Source organism: Nycticebus coucang, chromosome 7 (genome assembly GCF_027406575.1).
Source record: "Nycticebus coucang isolate mNycCou1 chromosome 7, mNycCou1.pri, whole genome shotgun sequence".
In the NCBI taxonomy this organism is placed as follows: Eukaryota; Metazoa; Chordata; class Mammalia; order Primates; family Lorisidae; genus Nycticebus; species Nycticebus coucang.
In genome coordinates this window covers 64,365,642-64,385,288 of record NC_069786.1, presented here as the reverse complement: position 1 = coordinate 64,385,288, position 19,647 = coordinate 64,365,642, and the positions used below count along the sequence as shown (strand labels likewise).

General features: G+C 42.4%; 1 protein-coding gene across 3 annotated transcripts in view; it reads left to right on the top strand.

Annotated features, from left to right (window-relative positions):
- The window catches only part of STK39 (serine/threonine kinase 39), a 298,177-nt gene that overhangs the window by 46,213 nt on the left and 232,317 nt on the right, over positions 1–19,647 (top strand). The window lies entirely within an intron of this gene.

Below are 19,647 nucleotides of genomic sequence, written 5' to 3'. Positions count from 1 at the left end.
CTGACTTTTATAAGTGGATTTCATAAGGCAAAATGATTTCTTTTATCTTCCTTTGGCATTCTGTCTTTTTATTTTTTTTTCTTATTCTTTCCTTTTCCTCCTCCTCTTTTTCTTCTTCTTTTTCTTTTTTTTCCTGAGGACAGTTGATTCTTGGCCATCTCAGGCAGATATCCAATTTTTGGATTATCCATGTCCCTTGATTTTTACCTCAGTGACTAGGACCTTGATGCCTTCAAAGGTAGGCCCCTACCTGGCCCCTCTCCTCCCTCACCCTCTTTATCAACCCTCTCCTCTCTTTCAGGAGTTAGAGGGGCTAGAGCTGTGGTCCTCAACTGAAGAAGATTTTGCCCTCCCTGTTCCCACCCCTCTGAGACATTTGCCAATTTGGGGGACATTTTTGGTTGCACTGGAGAGGGGTGGGGGAATGCTGCTGGTCTCTAGTTGGGTAGAGGTCGGGGGTGCTGCTTAACATTCTATAATACACAGGATAGCAGCCCACAACAAGGAATTCTCCAGTCCAGAATGTCAGTAGTGCCGGGGTTGAGAAACCCTGCCTACATGCAGAGGTCCTTTTTTGAAAATCTTTACTCTGAGGCTGGGTGCGGTGGCTCATGACTGTGATCCCAGCACTTATAGTTGGGAGGCCGAGGCAGGTGAATTGCCTGAGTTCATGGATTTGAGACCAGCCTGAGTCAGAGTGAGACCTCCTTTCTAAAAATAGCTGGACGTTGTGGTGGGCGCCTGTAGTCCCAGCTACTTGGGGGCTGAGGCAACAGGATTGCTTGAGCCCAAGAATTTGAGGTTGCTGTGAGCTATGATGCTATGGCACTCTACCAAGGGCAACATGATGAGACTCTGTCTCAAAAAAAAAAAAAAAGAAAAGAAAAGAAAACTTTACTCTGCCACTTACGGAAATTGTGACCTTGGACCTCAGTTTTCTCAGGCATAAAGTGAGGTTAAAATACTTGGTAGGGTTGTGGGAAATATACATAAAGTGAATGGAACTGTGTCTGTTTTAATGTGTCCGTGATTTCTGTTGGAGCAAGTAGTTACAACTTTGGGAAATGCAGTGTAGGTTGAATTTGATGATGGTTTTGAAGCTTTTTGGTGCAAGGGAGTCCTTGCATGGAGCTTGCTAACATATGCACGCCTTCAGGATAAATCCCCAGAGATTATGTTTGAAGTTTGTACTTTTTCATAGTACCCCAGGTGGTTCTAATGCAGGTGGTCCACAAATAACACATGGAGACAGACACCCTGGCTGTATGGCTACCAGGTGAGCATGTGGGAGGGGCCTCAACCTTCTGAGAAAGGCCTCATCTCTGGCTAGTTGTTTTCTGTTTCTCTGGGCCCATTGGCAGAGAATAATTTTTCAGAGCCGTTTCAAGCAGGACAAAGCTGTTCTTTGTTCTGGCTTTTAATGACAGCTAGAGATATCTTTATATTGGATGTTCTCCTTGAACATTATTTTGACTCAGTGTCCTAAGAAGTCTTTTGGGAACCAGCTCGGGAGCCCTAGCTAGAAAAATTTCCTTATTCATTGGCTGATGGAATTGTGACTTGGGGTGAGGAAGGGCAGATTGGAAGGAGGTGATTTTTTATTCTTAGTGGGTCTTGGAAGGCTAGAGGACCAAGAAGTGAAAACAGACAGGATTTCTCCCAGCTCCAGACTGTATTTCTTTAGGAATAGGATGAAAATGCCTATAATTCTGTCCACTTGTAAATGATTTGCATCTAGTTTCTGTTTTCTTTCATAGAATGATGCCTGGTGGGCTATGATATTAACTATGTATTTTAAGGAGTTTTTGCAGTCATGGTGCATGGGGTGTGATGCTGGCTCGCTGAGTGGACCCATGGTGACTTGCTCACTCCTGAAATGAATGTTTGTACTTTCCTGACATAAGGAGCCAAGTGAACGGCCCAGGCTTGCCTATAAATATACATCAGTGCCTCTCTGGGCTGGAATTCTGGGTCTGTGTGTGTTCTGAGATCTCTCTGTGGGATTTGTTCTACCCACACCTTTCTATCAGACACAGTATCTTGCCAAGGTTTGGCCTCTGCAACGTAGGCTGCAAATCCAAAATATTTAAAAAGAAAATCTCAGAAGGAATTTACATCATTTATTTAATAAATGAAAGTGTGAAGTAGAAATTTAAGTCAGCCAGGGAGTGTAGTTGGAAAATGTAAACCACATGAGGCATGCCTTTAAAATTTTAACTCCTCATTGGCAATTACCCCCCAGAAGAACTCCATTTAAAGTCCTGATAGTTGAATTTAGTGAGTTCTAAGCTGTGAATGTAAATCTTAGATAAGAAGTGTAAACCGAAGAGCCAGGTTGGTCTGAGTTGCTGTTTTTCTTCTTTGTTTTGAGACAGAGTCTCACTCTCTCTCCAGGGCTTGAGTGCCCTGGAGTTAGCCCAGTTCATAGCAACCTCAAACTCCTGGGCTTAAGTGATCCTCCTGCCTCTCAGCCTCCCAAGTAGCTGAGACTACAGGCATCTGCCACAACGCCCAGCTAATTTTTCTATTCTTAGCAGAGACAGGGATGGGGGTGGGGTTTGCTTTTTTGTTCAGGCTGGTCTGGAACTCCTGACCTCAAGTGATCCTCCTGCCTCTGTCTCCCACAGGGCTAGGATTATAGGCGTGAGCCACCGCCTCTGGCCTGGGTTGCTAGTTTTCCACCCTTGCCTTTAAGATGTCTGTCAACTAAGTCTTGGTCTGCCTGAGTTAACAGATTGTTCTCTGTTAGTGTTGGATCCCTGAGCCCATGGCAGGTAGACTTTCCGTGGATTTCACACTAATAAAAGTAAGTAAAGGTCATATAATTATTTATAAACTGAAAAATAGAAGGTGACTGTCTAATGGTTAAATGGTAGTGAAAAATAAGAAAGAAAAAATTTATTGTTTAACTGAATATTTTTTTTTTCTTTTTAAATTCCAGTTTTAACTTGTCTCCTTTGAATATGTTTCTTTTAGAGTTGAAAGTGAAGTAAGGTGATAGTTTGGTCTTGTAATTTAAATTCTCCAATCTCTAAAGCTAATGGCATGACATTAGTATTTCTATGGTTTTCCTGTATAATCACTCATACCTCTTTCCAATTCCTAAGTGTTTTAACATATGGTTTTTGATGTGTAGATTTTAAAAATCCATGAAAACTGTTACTTAAAAGTTGAAGAGAAAAATGAAGGTGAATGGAAAGTGGAAGGTGAGTGAAACAAAATTATTTTGTTGGCTCTATTTGGTTGTTTTTTGGTTCTTGCTAGAGAATGTGACGGATTGTAATGCAGCTCAGATCCTATCTTGAAATTTAATAAGAGATCCAGTTACTCTTATAGCCCAAATATTTCCGAGGCCCTGCTGACAGCTTAATCATTTCAAGCAATATTTGATATGGCTGAATACCTGTTGTCCAAAGAATTTTGATGTCTTTTTGCCTTCTTTGTTCAGCCCTGCCAGAAGATGTGAAAATTTGCATTGACATAAATGTTAAAATACAGGCGTACCATTTCCTTTTACAATGAGAATCATCATGTAATTCCTTAAAGTGGTGCTTCTTAACCAGTGGCTTTGAAATTTGATACAATTTAGCAAAACTGCATAATTTCCTCAGGTTGCTAGGATGGAGTCAATTTCTCCTGTGCTGGTGTTTGCTCTGTAGATAGCACTTCTTTTTCTCCTTTGGACATTCTTCTGAAAGGTTTGGATGTACAAGGTTAGCAAACAAAAGCATGAAGAGGATTGGTCTCCCAGGCTGGCAAGAGTCTTCATAGATAGGCCGCAGCTTCCCTCCTTTTCAAGCTGAGAACAAACTGGTGTGTCACCTCCATGTCTGCTGAACTGTATAACCAACCCCTTAAGTATCAGAGCATCAAGGATTACAGGATTTTTCTTTTTAACATTGCCTAAGGCCCCTGCAGTTCCCCCACCCTCTACTACTTTTAGAGTTGCCTAAAATACGATGGCATAGTGAAGGACAGCTGGGAAGATGGCAATTGCATAAGCTTAGGAAACTTTTTTAGATGTGCATTGAGAAGTTAAGAAGCTTTAAAGAAAGACACCTTTAGAGTACAGTAATCTCTCTCTTTATAACATTTATCTGTATGTTACATTTACAGTTCTAAATTTGCCCACACGTTTAAATATAGTGAACTATTTTAATGTAGAACTCTCCTTAAAACATTCAGAGTTGCCTCTCGCAGCGTTTCATCTGTGGGCTGTTGCCAATAGCACTTAGCCACCTAGTGCATGCTAAGACTTTGGTGAAGTTACAGTGCCAGAGAGTGTGATGTCCTAGGTCCGTGTTTGATTCACTCACTAAAAAAGAAGTGTGCATTCTCTAGTGTAGTTTCAGCCAATTTCCTGCCGTGCTTTGTGAGTTATTCTAGTGTCCTAGGTAAATAATCCCTAATGAAATGTATATATATATCTATTTATTTATTTATTATTTTTTTATTTTTTTACTCACTTGGCTTGGAAAATCATTGACAGGTCAATGATTTTATAAGCAGTTTAACTACAGCAAACTTTAGAGAGCCGTGGCGCTCTTTTACCAAACACAGCAACTTCATCAAAAGCCTTGAAGCTTGCACATTTGACATTGTCTTTGCTTTTATATTCAGCAATAATTTCACCCTTGAAATTATTATATTAATACAACATTGAGGTGAAAGAAGATTCAAGGGCTCAATCTTTGAGCTAAAGGCAATAAGTAGTTCATGGCTCACTAACATGTTGGGATGTTGTGGTGCAATTAATATAAACATGTTTTAGACACACGAAACGTGTGCAATCTAATTCCCAATGAAAATAGCAGAATTCAAAGTCATAATTATCGTGGCTAAACATGTGAGTGTGTACACGTATAAGGATGTATAAACGAAGACAGGAATGTAATATGCAACCATGAAAACAATTGTTTTGGGGCAATGAGACTTTTAAATTTACTCTTTTTGATATTGTTTAGAATGGTTTAATTTTAAGGAAGGAGTTAATTATTTCTTTTAAGCCTCTAAAAGAAGATGATTAAAAAATCCTACAAATAGGGTGGCGCCTGTGGCTCAAGGAGTAGGGCGCCGGTCCCATATGCCGGAGGTGGCAGGTTCAAACCTAGCCCCGGCCAAAAACCACAAAAAAAAAAAAATCCTACAAATAATATATTTCTCCTTTTGTTCATAATGATTTTCTTATAAAAGTCATACCAAGTAATGTTATGACTGTATATGTTAAATTTAGACACAGTATTGCCGTTCAAAGACTTATTTAATTTGAATGTGCCTAGAGGCTCAAGAATTGTGGAATAAAAGCATATGCGGTGATCTGGCTGGTCAACTTTTGTTTACTGTGTACCATTAGTTATTCAAAATGTTTGAGATATCGTATTTTCCAGATTAATAAAATAAATTTCCAGATAACTGAAGCTCAACTTAATTTCAACCATAGTTTCTGGGTATAACCTGAAGTTTAATTATGCTTTGTCTAGTAAGGCAGGGCGTAGAATTTCCTTCATCTTTTATATGTATTGAATTTTTGAGATTGTATCTCCAAATGGTAAACTTATGTCTTATGGGGTTGGGAGAATGTTGAATGTTCATTTTAGATGAGCTCAATATGCATAAAATCCCTCATTATGGTTCATTAGAGAGGAATCTGCTCTTCATGGAGTCTTACAGGCAGGAGAGCCCCTTCCCCAGGCTGGTCCCTCTTACCCTGATGCCTAAGGAATCTGCTTTCCATATGGCTCAAATTTCCTTTCCTGTTTCTCCCTCATAGGGGAGCAGGAGGTTGGTCAGGAAGTTTCTAAACTCTCTGCTCCCTTATTAAGGGATGAGTACCTGGAACCTTTGGGGATAATTTAGGGAAGCCATGTTCCCTGTGTTCTAGCAACTCAAAATGTGGTCCATAGACTAGGAGGAGCATATCACCTGGAAGCTTGTAGAAATGCAGAATGCAGACCCCACCCCAAACTAAATAAGCATCTGTACTTTCACAGGGTACCCAGGTGGTCCCTTATGCTTTTTCCACATCTTCCAATTCCTACGTGGCACTAACACTTTGGCCTCCAGTCCCATGACTCCAGGAGAGAGCAGTCCCCTGGTCTTCTGCCAGGCTCCCACTCAGGGCATCGCAGAATCGTCAGGTGGCTTCTGTTAGGAGGAACCCCGGGGTGGGGCTGGTTGAGGCAGGGGGCCCAGCAGACTGTCTGGGCCCCTCATCAGCGTGCTTCAGTTTCCCTTCTCACTCAGAGCTGTTCTCCTGGTTTATCTGGGTGGCCTAGAGTTTGCTTTCCGTGACACCATTCACACCCTCTTCCCTGTGGCTCTTATTTTCTGCCGTAAGTTCACACTACAGCATGGTGCCCCTGCTTCTGGGTGAAGGCAGGAAAGTGGTGACGGAGTGGGACGGAAGACTTCTGCCCTGCAGGGGTTGACCTTACTTCCTGTGCTGTGGTTGTAACTTGGAGGAGAACTTCAGGTTGCTAGGGGAGACCAGATAAGCAGAGGTTTGATGATGAGTATACTCTAAACAGATGGAGAGGTAGGAAGGGATAAGAGGCATTAAAGAGAACGGACTTTCTTTTCCTCTGTGCTGGAGCTAGGAGGAATATCTTAGTTACTTGCTGCTTCTAGGATGTGGTAACCCCACCTGAGAAGTGGGACTAATTGTATCTTGACCAATGAATCACTTCTGTGGATAATTTCCTGTACACTCAATCATTGTGTAAAACTTGACAGTGCTGGCTAGCAGGAGTAGGATTTGAAGAGGGGGAGTTAATAGGAAGCTGTCAGGTCTTTGGGGCTGAGTGGGAACAGAGGTGATTGTGGGAGTGAGGATAGAAAGGTGTTTTCTCAAAAGATTTTAGTGGACCTAGTTATAATTTCTATCCAGGTGTCTGGGAGAATTACATTGGTAATAATGTGAACACTAACAGTGAAAACATTGTCAAACGTTTATGTATCCAAATACATTTGTATGTGGGTCATTACGAAAGTTTTGAGATACACAAAAATCAAGAAACATAAAATCTGTGTGGATGGAAACAAATAAAACCCTCCCAGCAACACCAAAAAGCTGTGTAAGTTGAAACTTGGACCTGTGAATCAGGACACTGTCAACGATGTTTCTTGGAAGTGAAATAATGGATCATAACACAGTCTGTCTTGGCCCACGTACTATTATGATCGTATGCATTGTCTCATTTAATATTTACAGCCATCCTGTGAGGTGGAGACTGCTATCTTTCTCTTGTTGTGCCTGGGGATTTGGAGGCACAGACACTTGAGCAACTTGCCCAAGGTCACATCAAGGTTTTCTGAGTCTAGACCCTCAATCAGGATGACTGCATGATCCCTGCATGGGGCAGGGCTGCGTTTGGAAGTACAGAGTGAACATTTGGGCAATCTTAGACATTTAAAAGTGTCATTTTAGGTTCCTAACATGTGTTTGAAATAGCATGAAATTGAGTTAAAAAAAAAAAAAGTCTGGCCATTGTTAGTGAGGCTTGTTGGAGCTGGTGGATATCACAGCCCATGGGCTCCCTATTAAATGATTGCCTCTAGGCTGCAGGTAGGTGTTTTAGAATCTGCCTTGTATGTTGGGCAGGTAGTTGGCAGAGATCATTCCTCCTTTGCCTGCTGTTTCCCTATTAAGTTCTGCTAATATTGGGGTATGAGGGGAATTCGGGAAGACTGGAGGAGGGAGGGAAGATATGCTTTATCCTTTTTTGCTTATTGTTTCAGCCAATCTTTTTTGTTCTCTGTACCTGTTTAACCAAATCTTTATATTAAATAATATCTGTTGCAATACCTAGTATTGTTTCTGTTTTCCTAACTGGACCCTGACTGATAGATTTCCCTAAGCTTTGGAATCCTGCTGGGGTTGGGAGGGATGGGGAGAGAGACTGATACCCAGGAGCTGGGATTTTCTGTTTTTTTTTTTTTTTTGAGACAGAGTCTCACTGTGTTGCCTTCGGTAGAGTGTTGTGGCATCACAGCTCACAGCAACCTCAAACTCTTGGGTTTAAGCGATTCTCTTGCCTCAGCCTCCCAAGTAGCTGGGACTACAGGCGCTGGCCACAACACCTGACTGTTTTTCTGTTGCAGTTGTCCATTGTTGCTTAGCTGGCCCAGGCTGGGTTCTAATCCACCAGCATCTGTGTATGTGGCTGTACTACAGGCGCCAAGCCAAGAGCTGGGATTTTCAAATTTAAGTGAATCGCTGGAGTAGCTTTATTAAAAATGCAGATTCCAGGCCTCCTGTTGCATTAATTCTTATTCAGTAGGTTGGATGTGAGTCCCCAAATGCCTTTTATTTTATTATATATTTTTTTATTGCTAGGTTTTTGTTTGTTTTGTTTTTTGAGTCTGAGTCTCACTCTGTTGTGCTAGGCTAGAGTGCTGTGATGTCATAGCTCACAGCAACTTCATACTCCTGGGCTCAAGCAATCCTCTTGCCCCAGCCTCCCGAGTACCTGAGACTATGAACCACCACACCTGACTAATTTTTCAGTTTTTAGTAGAGACAGGGTCTTGCTCTTGTTCAGGCTGGTCTCAGACACCTTTCTCAGCCCCCCAGAGTGCTAGGATTATAGGTGTGAGCCACTGCACCTGGCCAAAATCTGCCTTTTGAATAGACATTTTATATAATTATCTTTGTCTCAGAAGCTTTGACAAATCTGCCCAAATGGGGCCATTTCTTGAATCCGGAGTTGTTATCCTGCAGGTTAGACAACAACTGTAATTTTTAAATATGATGGGGTTATGAGTATGCTTAGCTGATTTCTTTCTTTTTTGTAGAGACAGAGTCTCACTTTATGGCCCTCAGTAGAGTGCCATGGCATCACACAGCTCACAGCAACCTCCAACTCCTGGGCTTAAGTGATTCTCTTGCCTCAGCCTCCCAAGCAGCTGGGACTACAGGCGCCTGCCACAATGCCCAGCTATTTTTTGGTTGCAGTTCAGCCGGGGCCGGGTTTGAACCCGCCACCCTCGGTACTTATCAACTGAGCCACAGGCACCGCCCTGGGTTATGGGTATGCTGATGGCCTTTGACCAGAGGTGGTCAGGGTTGTAGATTACCCCTGGAGGGGGCACAAGCTCTGAGGCTTTTCCCCCTAAATGTGTGTTGTCCTCCTCTAAGGCCCTGCACCTCCAGGGTTGTGTCTAGTCACAGATTTCTACAAAGCCAATCTGCATGGCTCTTAGAAGGAATGGAATGGGTCTGATTTTGAAGTATGTACTGGCTCATCTTTTTGCATTTGAAGCTCTTCCCATTTCCAAGTGGCTTAAGGTTGGAGCAGTAAGGAATCAGCGGGCACCACCATACCACACATATTCCAACCAAGACACTTGTGCCTTTTGGCCCTGGCCAGTGGGTGTATCTGTTTATCTGTGTGAATAGCAATGGACATTCCTTTGTGGGATGTTGGCTTTCATCTGGTTGATTTAATCAGTACCACCAGTGGGTTTTGCGGGGCGGAGTTGGACACCCCCTCAGAGCAGAACAGGAAGTTTTTCAATCCTGCCAGATCATGGGACTTGGAGTTTACAGGGGGCAAGGACTTCAAAGTGACCTTTTACTGAATCAGACATTCAGATTTTCTCTGTAGGAATGTGTCCATCTCGCAGTCCAGGCCCTGATGCAGTATTTCCTGAGGTGGATTTGGGGGGGCCCTCGTGGGCTTCTGCTTGTCACCTCTTCATGTTGTTGGTGCTTAATGTCGCTTCTCTGTGCGCAAGTAGAATTATCAAAGGCTCTAGTTTGTGTTAGTTGGCCACGTTTTGTGTGGCTCCTACATGCTGAGCAGGAGGATTTTTTTTTCATTAAAAAAAATTCGAGGTTCCCAGCCTATTCTGGTGGAACATTGCTCTTCAGAATGAGCTTTCCTATGATACTTGCCTTTAGAATTGAACGAGATGTTCTGCAAATCTGAACTGCCTCAAGGCAGATGGTCCCTCTAGGAGGGAACAATCCTTGAAGTTAACTGCCTCCCCACAGCTACCTACTTAAAAAAAAAAAAAACACAGGATGAGCAATTCAGAGATCAGATATTGAGTAAAAGCCTCTTCCTTCTTCCTGTGTAGATTATAGAGCCGTCACTGGCACCAAGTCGCCTTTGTGTAGCTGTGCTTGGAACACAGCTTCGCCTCCCTTGGCTGTTGGTGGCCTCCCCAGAGATGGGTTGATGTGTGATTCATTCACTTAGCCAACACCTACTGAGGGCCTTCTGTGCGGAGGCAGTGGCCTAGGAAGGAAGGCTGATCCTAGGAATAAAAAGGCCGGAGGAGATTGCTCCAGTAGGGTGGAAGTGCAGGGATGAGGTCTGTCCCTGGGAGCAGCGAGGAAGTGGGGCTGTTCCAGAAGGAGACATCTGAAGTCCTTGGTAGCCAGGTGAGGCTGGGTCAACCTCCCTCTTCATTCGCCGCCAAAACAAGGTGGTCTTTGTCTTAAAAAGTGAACACACTCTCACTGGCAGAGCAGTTTCACGGGGTATGTGTTCTGCTTCAACATTCTGAGTAAGATTCTAGGATAAGATTTCAGCTTTGAGGCATCATGCTCTAAGTGCTCTGGAGACTTACGGTTAAATGTGTTATTTTTCTCTCAAACTGGTGAATAATCCTATTCACAGAGTGTTATGTTAAGTGTACACGTGTCATTGAGAAAATAAAAATGCCTATAATCAAACCCAGTATTAATCACAGTGAATTATAGGCGGTTCCTGTGTGTGTAACAAATGAGATAGGTTCTGTAGGTTGGTTCTAAAGTTGAATGTGTATGTAAGTCGGAATGGGTACATTTACCTGTTGTACCTGTAAGAGCCCCTGTTTGTAAGTGCGAGTTGTCTGTAAGTCGGGTGTTTGTAACTCAGGGACTACTTGCAGATGGAAATCAGAGTTCTATATTTTAAAACTCCCTATTCCATACATACTGCTCCTTTTTAAGCTGGTGCCCCAAATTCACCTGTACCCCCGCAAAAGAATTTTCATTTCTATTAAAAATTGTGCTGGTTATTGTGAATTTTTTGTATGTTAGATGATCTTAGCTCACGTCTCTTTTGAGTGTTAGTAAGTGCAGCATAAGGTTTTGCATTGTTTTGTTTTTAGTTATTGCTTGAGATGTAGCTTCAAGTACCCGGTGAGTTTATTTACATTCATTCCAGTTTGATTCCACACACCAGTTTCCCTCTATCTTGCTTAAAATCAGAACCCAAGGCTATTTTTGTTTTTCTGTGGATTATCAGATGGTTCTTGATGAGTTACATACAAGGGCTGCTTTTCTTTAGTGAGGTCTGTGACCTCTAAATGTTTTAACAAGCCAGGCTTTCCCGGGTAAGGTAGTTTATCCAGGTCAATGGTGAAACGTAAGTACATTTTGCCGAGTGGCCATTTCTCCACCTCAACCTGGTCTTTGTCTTTTAATTTTTTTAGTAAGCTCTAAATCTGTTCCAAGAACCCCAGAATGAGGCTCTACTCACTGGATCTTTTGACGGAGGCAGAAGGACATAACTCAGTCAGGTTGGCAGTGACACAAGCTAGGTCACTGGGGAGGGTCTCTAGGGTTGGAGCTTCCTTGAGAACCGCAGTCTTGTTGTTCCAGGCCCGGGGGAGCCGTAAGGTTTGGTTTTGTGTAGTGTATCATGTCTTCAGGCAGGCCGACAGGACCGTCTGGTTTGTAAATTAATGCCTATAGCAAATTGCACGTAACTTCTAATGGTTACTGTTCTTTGTGTTTGAGGGAGATCATGTAGAATACGCCCCATGACAGAAGAGCAGCTGTGATGAAGGTTTCTGTCTGTGTCAAACAGTAAGATGAGGTGAATGGTGACATGTAGAAAATCGGTTTGGGGGCAGTGCCAAGTTCATGCCCATACTCTGTTGAAACATAGGACCTGGGACTATTTTTGATTTAGAAATATGGTAGCCTCACATGTGTAATATGATAAATAATTTGAAATTTGGGTCATCAGGTGAGGAAGGATATGCCTTAGAAGCCGAATAGCAGCAATACACATAGACAAAACACAGCATATGGGGAGTTTTCACTAGACTCGTAATGCTTTCTAAAACTTTTAAATAAATCACCAAACTTCATACATTAGGTGCTCTCACACAAAATTCTGTACTTTCAACCTTTCTGTAAAATCCAGACTATGTTGCCATGCCAGGTCACTCAGTGATCTCACCTGGGGACAGTTGTCTGAGAGGGGGTGGCAGTTGGGGGTCTCTTCAATTCATGCATGGCCTCCCCTGGCCAGCGTCTGGCCCTCTTGTGACTGACTGGCCTCACAGGCTTTGAGGTTGGACACATGCTATAAACAGAGCACAGAGAGAAAGCTGGGGAAAGACAGGATTGGAAGAAATCAGCTGAGCAAAAGCTAATTGTTTTGTTTGCTACAAACCATTAAAAGGTAAGCCTGGTCCCAGACTGGACTCTAGTCACTGGGCAAGGACAGGCAAACATCATTAAGGAGCTCTTTCATGTGCTACGAGATGGTTAGACTGTTATTAAAGATAGGGTTTGGATGCGATAGAACCTCCTTTTGGTGGCCATAATTAACGTTAGAGGCTAAAGTAACATCTTTAAAAAAATATCCTGCCATTTATAAGGAGATAGTGGGCAGTTGATCACATCTTAACTTACCATTAAAAAAAGTTTTGTGGACTAATTTTTTAAAAGTTATGAGATGTTTATTGCTACATGGTTCATATTGGGATTAAAACTGGAAATAAAGATAATACCAACAGCAGAAGGGTTGAATAAGTTATGGTACATCAGTACCATGGAGTATGATGTGGCATTAAAATGACAAGCTGACAGGATACCAGTTGGCCTAGAGGGATTACCCTAAGGAGCAATATGAGCTAAGATTTAATGAGTGCTTACTATGTGATAGACACAGTTTCAGAGGGTTTCCATGTATTCACTCATTTAATCTTCGCAAGCACCCTATGTGCTGGGAACTAATATTGTCATTTTACAAATGGTGCGGCTGAGGCATGGAGAAGTTAAGAAGCAGTTAGTATATGGCAGGGCTGAGGATATGAACACCTGCAATTTGATGGACAAAGATGTTTTAAAATAATTTTTAAAGATTATATAACAAAGTACATATTAGCAAGAAGTTCTGCTATAGAATATGAATTCATAGCTATTCCTGAATTCTCCAGCTTATCTCTTAAACTCTTATACTCATCGTATTGTATCTGACTTTAGAAATCACTTAGTTCTTTGGTTTCCAAATTTAGCTCTTCTTTCCTCCTTTTAAACCAGTGGAATCTTCTAATGAAACTGAGTACTGACCTGGAGCTGCTTTGCCCTCTTTTCTCTTGGGTGCCATATAAACTGTAGGTGTAATTTGCCTCCTTCCTTACAGATGGAGACATGAACCCCAGAGAGAGCCTAACATATTGAATTGGTGTTTTCCAGGGATGTGAAACACGTTATGTTTTGAAGCCTTACAAGTAGATATTTTTTTTTATGCCCACTAAGGAAGCTGAAGTTTAGATAGAAATTAGCTCCACAGTCAGAGTAGGATGAATACCATGGTTGAGTAGAATCCCCCTCGAACCTTTTTAAGACTCTTACTAACTTAAGACTTGGGGGAAATATAATGGCTTTCCACAGCCCTTTTAGTTGCATCATCCTCTTGCTGTTGACTTAATTAGGAAGTTTCTGAGAATTTCTAATTATTATAGCATTGTTTACCTTAAGTGTTAGTAGAATAGTGACCTAGAACAGACATTGAGAAGCTTTTGTATTTGTTTGCTTGGGTTGCTATAAGAAAATACCAGACTGGGTGACTTCAACAACAGAAACTTGTTCCTCACAGTTCTGAGGCTAGAAGTTGAGATCACTGTGCTGTCCGATTCAGTTTCTGGTGAGGGCTCTCTTCCTGGTCTGCAAACTGGCACCTTCTTGCTGTGTTCTCACGTAGCAGAGAGAGAAAGTAAGTTCTCTCTTGTCTCTTCTTGTAAGGATACTAATCCTACTGGACTAGGGCTCTACCCTGAAGACCTCATTTAACTTTAATTACCTTCATGAGAAGGAAGTAATTATCAGTAACTGTATCTCCAAATAATAGTCACTTTGGGGCCTGGGGCTTCAGCATATTAATATGAATTTTAGGCTCGGCACCTGTAGCTCAGTGAGAAGGGTGCCAGCCACCTACACCAAGGCTGGCTGCTTCATGCTTTACCTGGGCCAGCTAAGCAACAATGACAACTGTAACTGAAAAATAACCGGGCATTATGGTGGGCGCCAGTAGTCCCAGCTACTTGGGAGGCTGAGGCAAGAGGATTACCTGAGCCCAAGAGTTTGAGGTTGCTGTGAGTTATGACGCCACAGCACTGTACCAAGGGCAGCATAGTAAGACTCTGACTCAAAAAAAAAAAAAAAAAGAAATATATATACATATATATACATAAAAATATATTTTTTATATTTGAAAATAAATTAAAAAAGTATAAAAATAAATTTTAGGGGACACATTCAGTCCCCAACAGTGTTCCAACCATTCCTCTTAACCTCTACCTAGGGAATGCTCCTGTAGAAGGATTTATTTTATTTGAAACAAGAATGGTCACCTTTGGACCTTTATTATCTAGCAAACTGCCTGCCATGTGGGGTAGGGGTAATTTAATTACTATTTGTTGATGAATTAATATAAGGGTCTTTTTTGCTGCCTTTTTTTTTTTTTTCTTTTAGGCGAGTCAAGTGAAGCAATGGGAGTGGAGAAGGAACAAAGGAATCTGTAACTGGTTGTGATCAATTAGTTGTAAACACCACTGCACCTGGACTAGCCCTTCTTCGCTACTTTTTTTTGGTGCCCAAAGTTTTCTTGTGGCTGTTAAGCACCTTCCTTCACACTTAGTGGTCAGGTTGTGATGCTTCAAGAAGGTTTTACTTTGGTAGGCTCTAGGAACATTCCTTCATGTCATGGAAGCATTGCTAAATTAAGCATAAAAGAATAAGGGCCACATAATGAAGAGGGCAAGGAGAAGAAATCACAGGAAACCTGGGCCAAGGATAGTTGCTGTTTCTAAAAAGAAAATTTAGGTCTGAGTCTTATGACGGTCAGGACAATAAAGGGCAATATGATGCTATGTATTTTTCATTCTGTATTAAGTTATCTGAGAGGAAGAGGTTTTTACCCTCAACACTAAATGCAAAGAGGAATTTATTGTGTGGCGCATGAGAGTAGGGACTTTGAACATACTGTTCAGACAGTAATTGACAACGGTAATGATTTTTACCACGGAAACACTAAAGTTCTTCATGTTAATTTCTTACAGACTTCATGAATTCGAAGTGGTAATATTGAATTGTATTTCCATGAAATATTTCTTCGGTTAACTGAGAGTATAAAATGCAGCTGTGTGATTTTCTGGTGATTTACCTTCCTACCAGTGGCAGTTATGGGGAAGAATGAGAAGAGGTGTCAACTCAAGGAAAAGTCTGTACCTTGAGAATGAACTTGAGGAATCTCCTGCCTTTGGTTGTTGGCATTGACATAGCTGTTCTTAGTCTGGAATTAATTAGCAAAAGTGAATTGAGGCAGAGTGAATTGAAACAGTAGATTGAAAGGATTTAAAGCCATACTCTCTTAGTTTGTACTTATTAGGTCATAATCCACATGATTTATTCCACTTGAAACAGGAGTCAGGAATAAAATGAGAAAATCCCTAAAATGTTAAGGGCCTTTTATTCCCAAAGCAGTGCATGATACTTCCTTGAACATATATTAGCAATGTTAATGAGTTCTATATAAATATATTATATTCAAAATAAATACCCAGGTGCTATTCAGTATATTAATTGCTACTATTTTATTTCATGTTGCTAACACTTGTCCAATTCCTGGATTTACAAGCCCCACATTTTTAGTTTCCTCTTCAATCATCAAAGTACATAAAAATCCTTAAAGCAAGATGGTCTCATATCATTTCTAAATGTCCTTTAAAATTATGCAGTTAGGTCACCTCCTTTGCTTTCAAAGCATGGATTTACTCTAATCCTGAGAATCCTAATCTAGTACAGCAGGCTTCAAACTTTCGATCATTGCTCACAGTAAAACATGATATACTTGAGCTTGGGTATAACTGAAACAAGTTTCATAAAGCAGTTTGTACCTTTAATATGCTCTTGTGCTTTCCTTCAAAAAATGATGGCTTCTTGGCTCAGTGCCTGTAGCTCAGTGAGAAGGGCGCTAGCCACAGACACCAAGGCTGGCGAGTTTGTGCTCTGTCTGGGCTTGCTAAACAACAATGACAACTGCAGCCAAAAAACAGCCAGGTGTTGTGGCGGGTGCCTGTAGTCCCAGCTACTAGGGAGGCTGAGGCAAGAGAATCGCTTGAGCCCAAGAGTTTGAGGTTGCTGTGAGCTGTGATGTTACAGCACTCTAGTGAGAGCGACATAGCGAGACTCTCAAAAAAGGAAAAACAAAAAATGGTGGCTTCTACCTAGTAAATTGATTTTATGGCCAGTGGATCCTCACTGGCAATTTGGTAAAACACCAACCTGGTGCAAACCAAAAAAAAAAAAAAAAAAAAAAATAGCCGGGCGTTGTGGCGGGTGCCTGTAGTCCCAGCTGCTCGGGAGGCTGAGGCAGGAGAATCGCGGAAGCCCAAGAGCTAGAGGTTGCCGTGAGTCCTGTGACATCATGGCACTCTACCGAGGGCGGTAAAGTGAGACTCTGTCTCTACAAACAAACAAACAAAAAAAAAAAGAATAGTGGACAAAGAGTAAAGGATACCTAGGATGCTAATCCTGTGTTTATCAATTACTGCAGGGAAAAAATCCCTTATATGAGACCCTGCTTTCTCATTCGTACAGTGAGGTGTAGGACTTGATCTTTAAGGCGCCTTCTACCTTCAGCTTTCTTTTTGATCTCTCTGCAGTTGAAGAACATTTAGGATTCAGAGTAGGATCTCCCAAATTGCTTAACAAATGGTTCAGTCCATTCATGCTGTGACAATTGTGACCATGATCTCAGGGCTTGAAGCTTCATACTTATTCTTTCCAGAGATGAGAAGTAGCCAGTTGTTCCTTAGCTGTGGTTGTAAAGCAGTAACAGTTCTCTAGTTGTAAAGCTCTAATAAAAACATTGCTCACTACCCCTCCTACATCCTGACCTTCTCATTTGTGCCCACATTCTTGCCTGTGCCCATGGAAGTCAAGGGACTCTTACCGTCAGGGACTTCACTGACTATGGCAGGCAGCCCCATATTATGTACCCTTATTTTGTCCTTTCTGGGAATTTATTCTCTTCTTTCTTGTTTATCTTTCTTTCTTTTTTTTTTTTTTGTAGAGACAGAGTCTCACTTTATGGCCCTCGGTAGAGTGCCGTGGCCTCACACAGCTCACAGCAACCTCCAACTCCTGGGTTTAAGCAATTCTCTTGCCTCAGCCTCCCAAGTAGCTGGGACTACAGGCGCCCGCCACAACGCCCGGCTATTTTTTTGTTGCAGTTTGGCCGGGGCTGGGTTTGAACCCGCCACCCTCGGCATATGGGGTCGGCGCCCTACTCACTGAGCCAGAGGCGCCGCCCCCCTTTTTTTTTTTTTTTTTACTTAATTTTTATTAAAACATAATTGTATAGATTTATGGGATGCAATACGATGATTTGATACGCAACATGGAATGCTTAAATCAAACTAATTAACATAACAATCACCAAACAAATACAGCCTTTTTGGGAAAGAAGTATGGAGAATTCTCAAGGAACTAAAAGTTGACTTACCATTTGATCCTGCAATATCATTACTAGGTATCTGCCTAGAATTCAGGTGTCCTCAAACTTTTTAAACAGGGGGCCAGTTCACTGTCCCCCAGACTGTTGGAGGGCTGGACTATAGTTTAAAAAACAAACAAACTATGAACAAATTCCTATGCACACTGCACATATCTTATTTTGAAGTAAAAAAACAAAACAGGAATAAATACAATCACACTGCCTCATGTGGCCTGCGGGCCGTAGTTTGAGGACCCCTGGCCTAGATGAACAAAAATCATCTTTCTTATTTTTCCATCCCTCTGATTTGAGAATGTTTTGGACAGTGGATTAAGAATGGAGGAGTAGAGTTGCGGGAAGATTACAGCCCATGATGGCTTCCCATCAGCAGCTAAAGATGTTTGTTGATTTCTCTGCTGGGTCCCAGGCCCAGTACTAACCAGCTACTTAGCACTTTCTCTGTAGCTCCCTTCAGTGATGGTCTCTTGTTCTGGAGCCTGGAAAATACACTTTGGTATCAGCAGGGCTCTTTGTAGTGTTTGGCTCTGGTATTTGGGGCATTCTGGATTGATCCCAACTGAGTTGTGATCTGCAGGGCGGGTGAAGTCAATCTGGGGTGACCTGGAGCAGTGGTTGATGGGGTGAGCAGTGAGATAAGGGAGAGGAGGGCACTTTTAAACGACCTGCCGGTAGTATTCTACCCCAGCTGAGCTTTGGGGAGTGTAGCTCACTAGGGCCTTTCCTCTAGGTCAGTGGTTGTCATCCTTCCTAATGCCAGGGTCACCACCCACAGGTTGAGTCCCCCTGCTCTAGGTGGGTATCTCTTCTGTTGAACTGTATAGGCCGGAAGAAAATCCTTTTTTTTTTTTTTTTGTAGAGACAGAGTGTCACTTTATGGCCCTCAGTAGAGTGCTGTGGCCTCACACAGCTCACAGCAACCTCCACCTCCCGGGCCTAGGCGATTCTACTGCCTCAGCCTCCCGAGTAGCTGGGACTACAGGCGCCCACCACAACGCCCGGCTATTTTCTTTTTTTTTGTTGTTGCAGTTTGGCCGGGGCTGGGTTTGAACCCGCCACCCTCGGCATATGGGGCTGGCGCCCTGCTCACTGAGCCACAGGCGCCGCGCAGAAAATCCTTTGTTAAGAAGACCAAAACAAGTGAGGAAGGGAAGGATGTGTTTTTGGCTTCTGGGAAGTAGAACGAAAACACCGATCTTGAAGATTGGCAGACCTGACTCAGATCCCAGCTCAGGTACTTATTAGCTTACTACCTGACTCAGATCCCAGCTCAGGTACTTATTACTTGCCAAACCTTTGGCAAGTTTTTCCAAGTCCTACTTTTCTTGTGTGTAAAATGAGGCTAATAAAAAAGGGCAGGTTTGTAAGGAGACTTACGTGAGTAAAGTGCGTACTCTGCAGTGGGTGTTCAGAACGTGTGGATTTTCTTCCCTAGCGAACACAGATTGGGCTTCCCTGGACTTGGGAGTTCTGAAGTGGGAGCCCTGGATTTGGAACATTAGGGTGATCTGCTGGAGTCACCAGGTCAGGGGGCCGGCGGTGATGACGAAGCCACAGGGCAGAAGAAAGGGCCGCACTCCAGCCTTATAGACACCCATTTGAGATTCCTTGGGATGGGAAAACCTTAATTTGAGCTCTTTCTGTCATGCCTTTCTGTCACATATATTAGAAACGCTAATACTGATCTCCCTTCTTGCCAAAAGTGCCACCCCCCCATACCTTCTTATGATGATTTTCAAGGATTATTTGAGAAGTATTACCGGAAGAAAACTTTGGTGAGAAAGTCAGCTCCTCACCTCTGGCCCCCTGTGGACAGTTCTGAGCACACGCTGTCTCTCTTGTTGACTGTCTTTGCAGTGGTAGAGGGTTTATATTATGCGAATGCCATTTTTGGTATTATTTG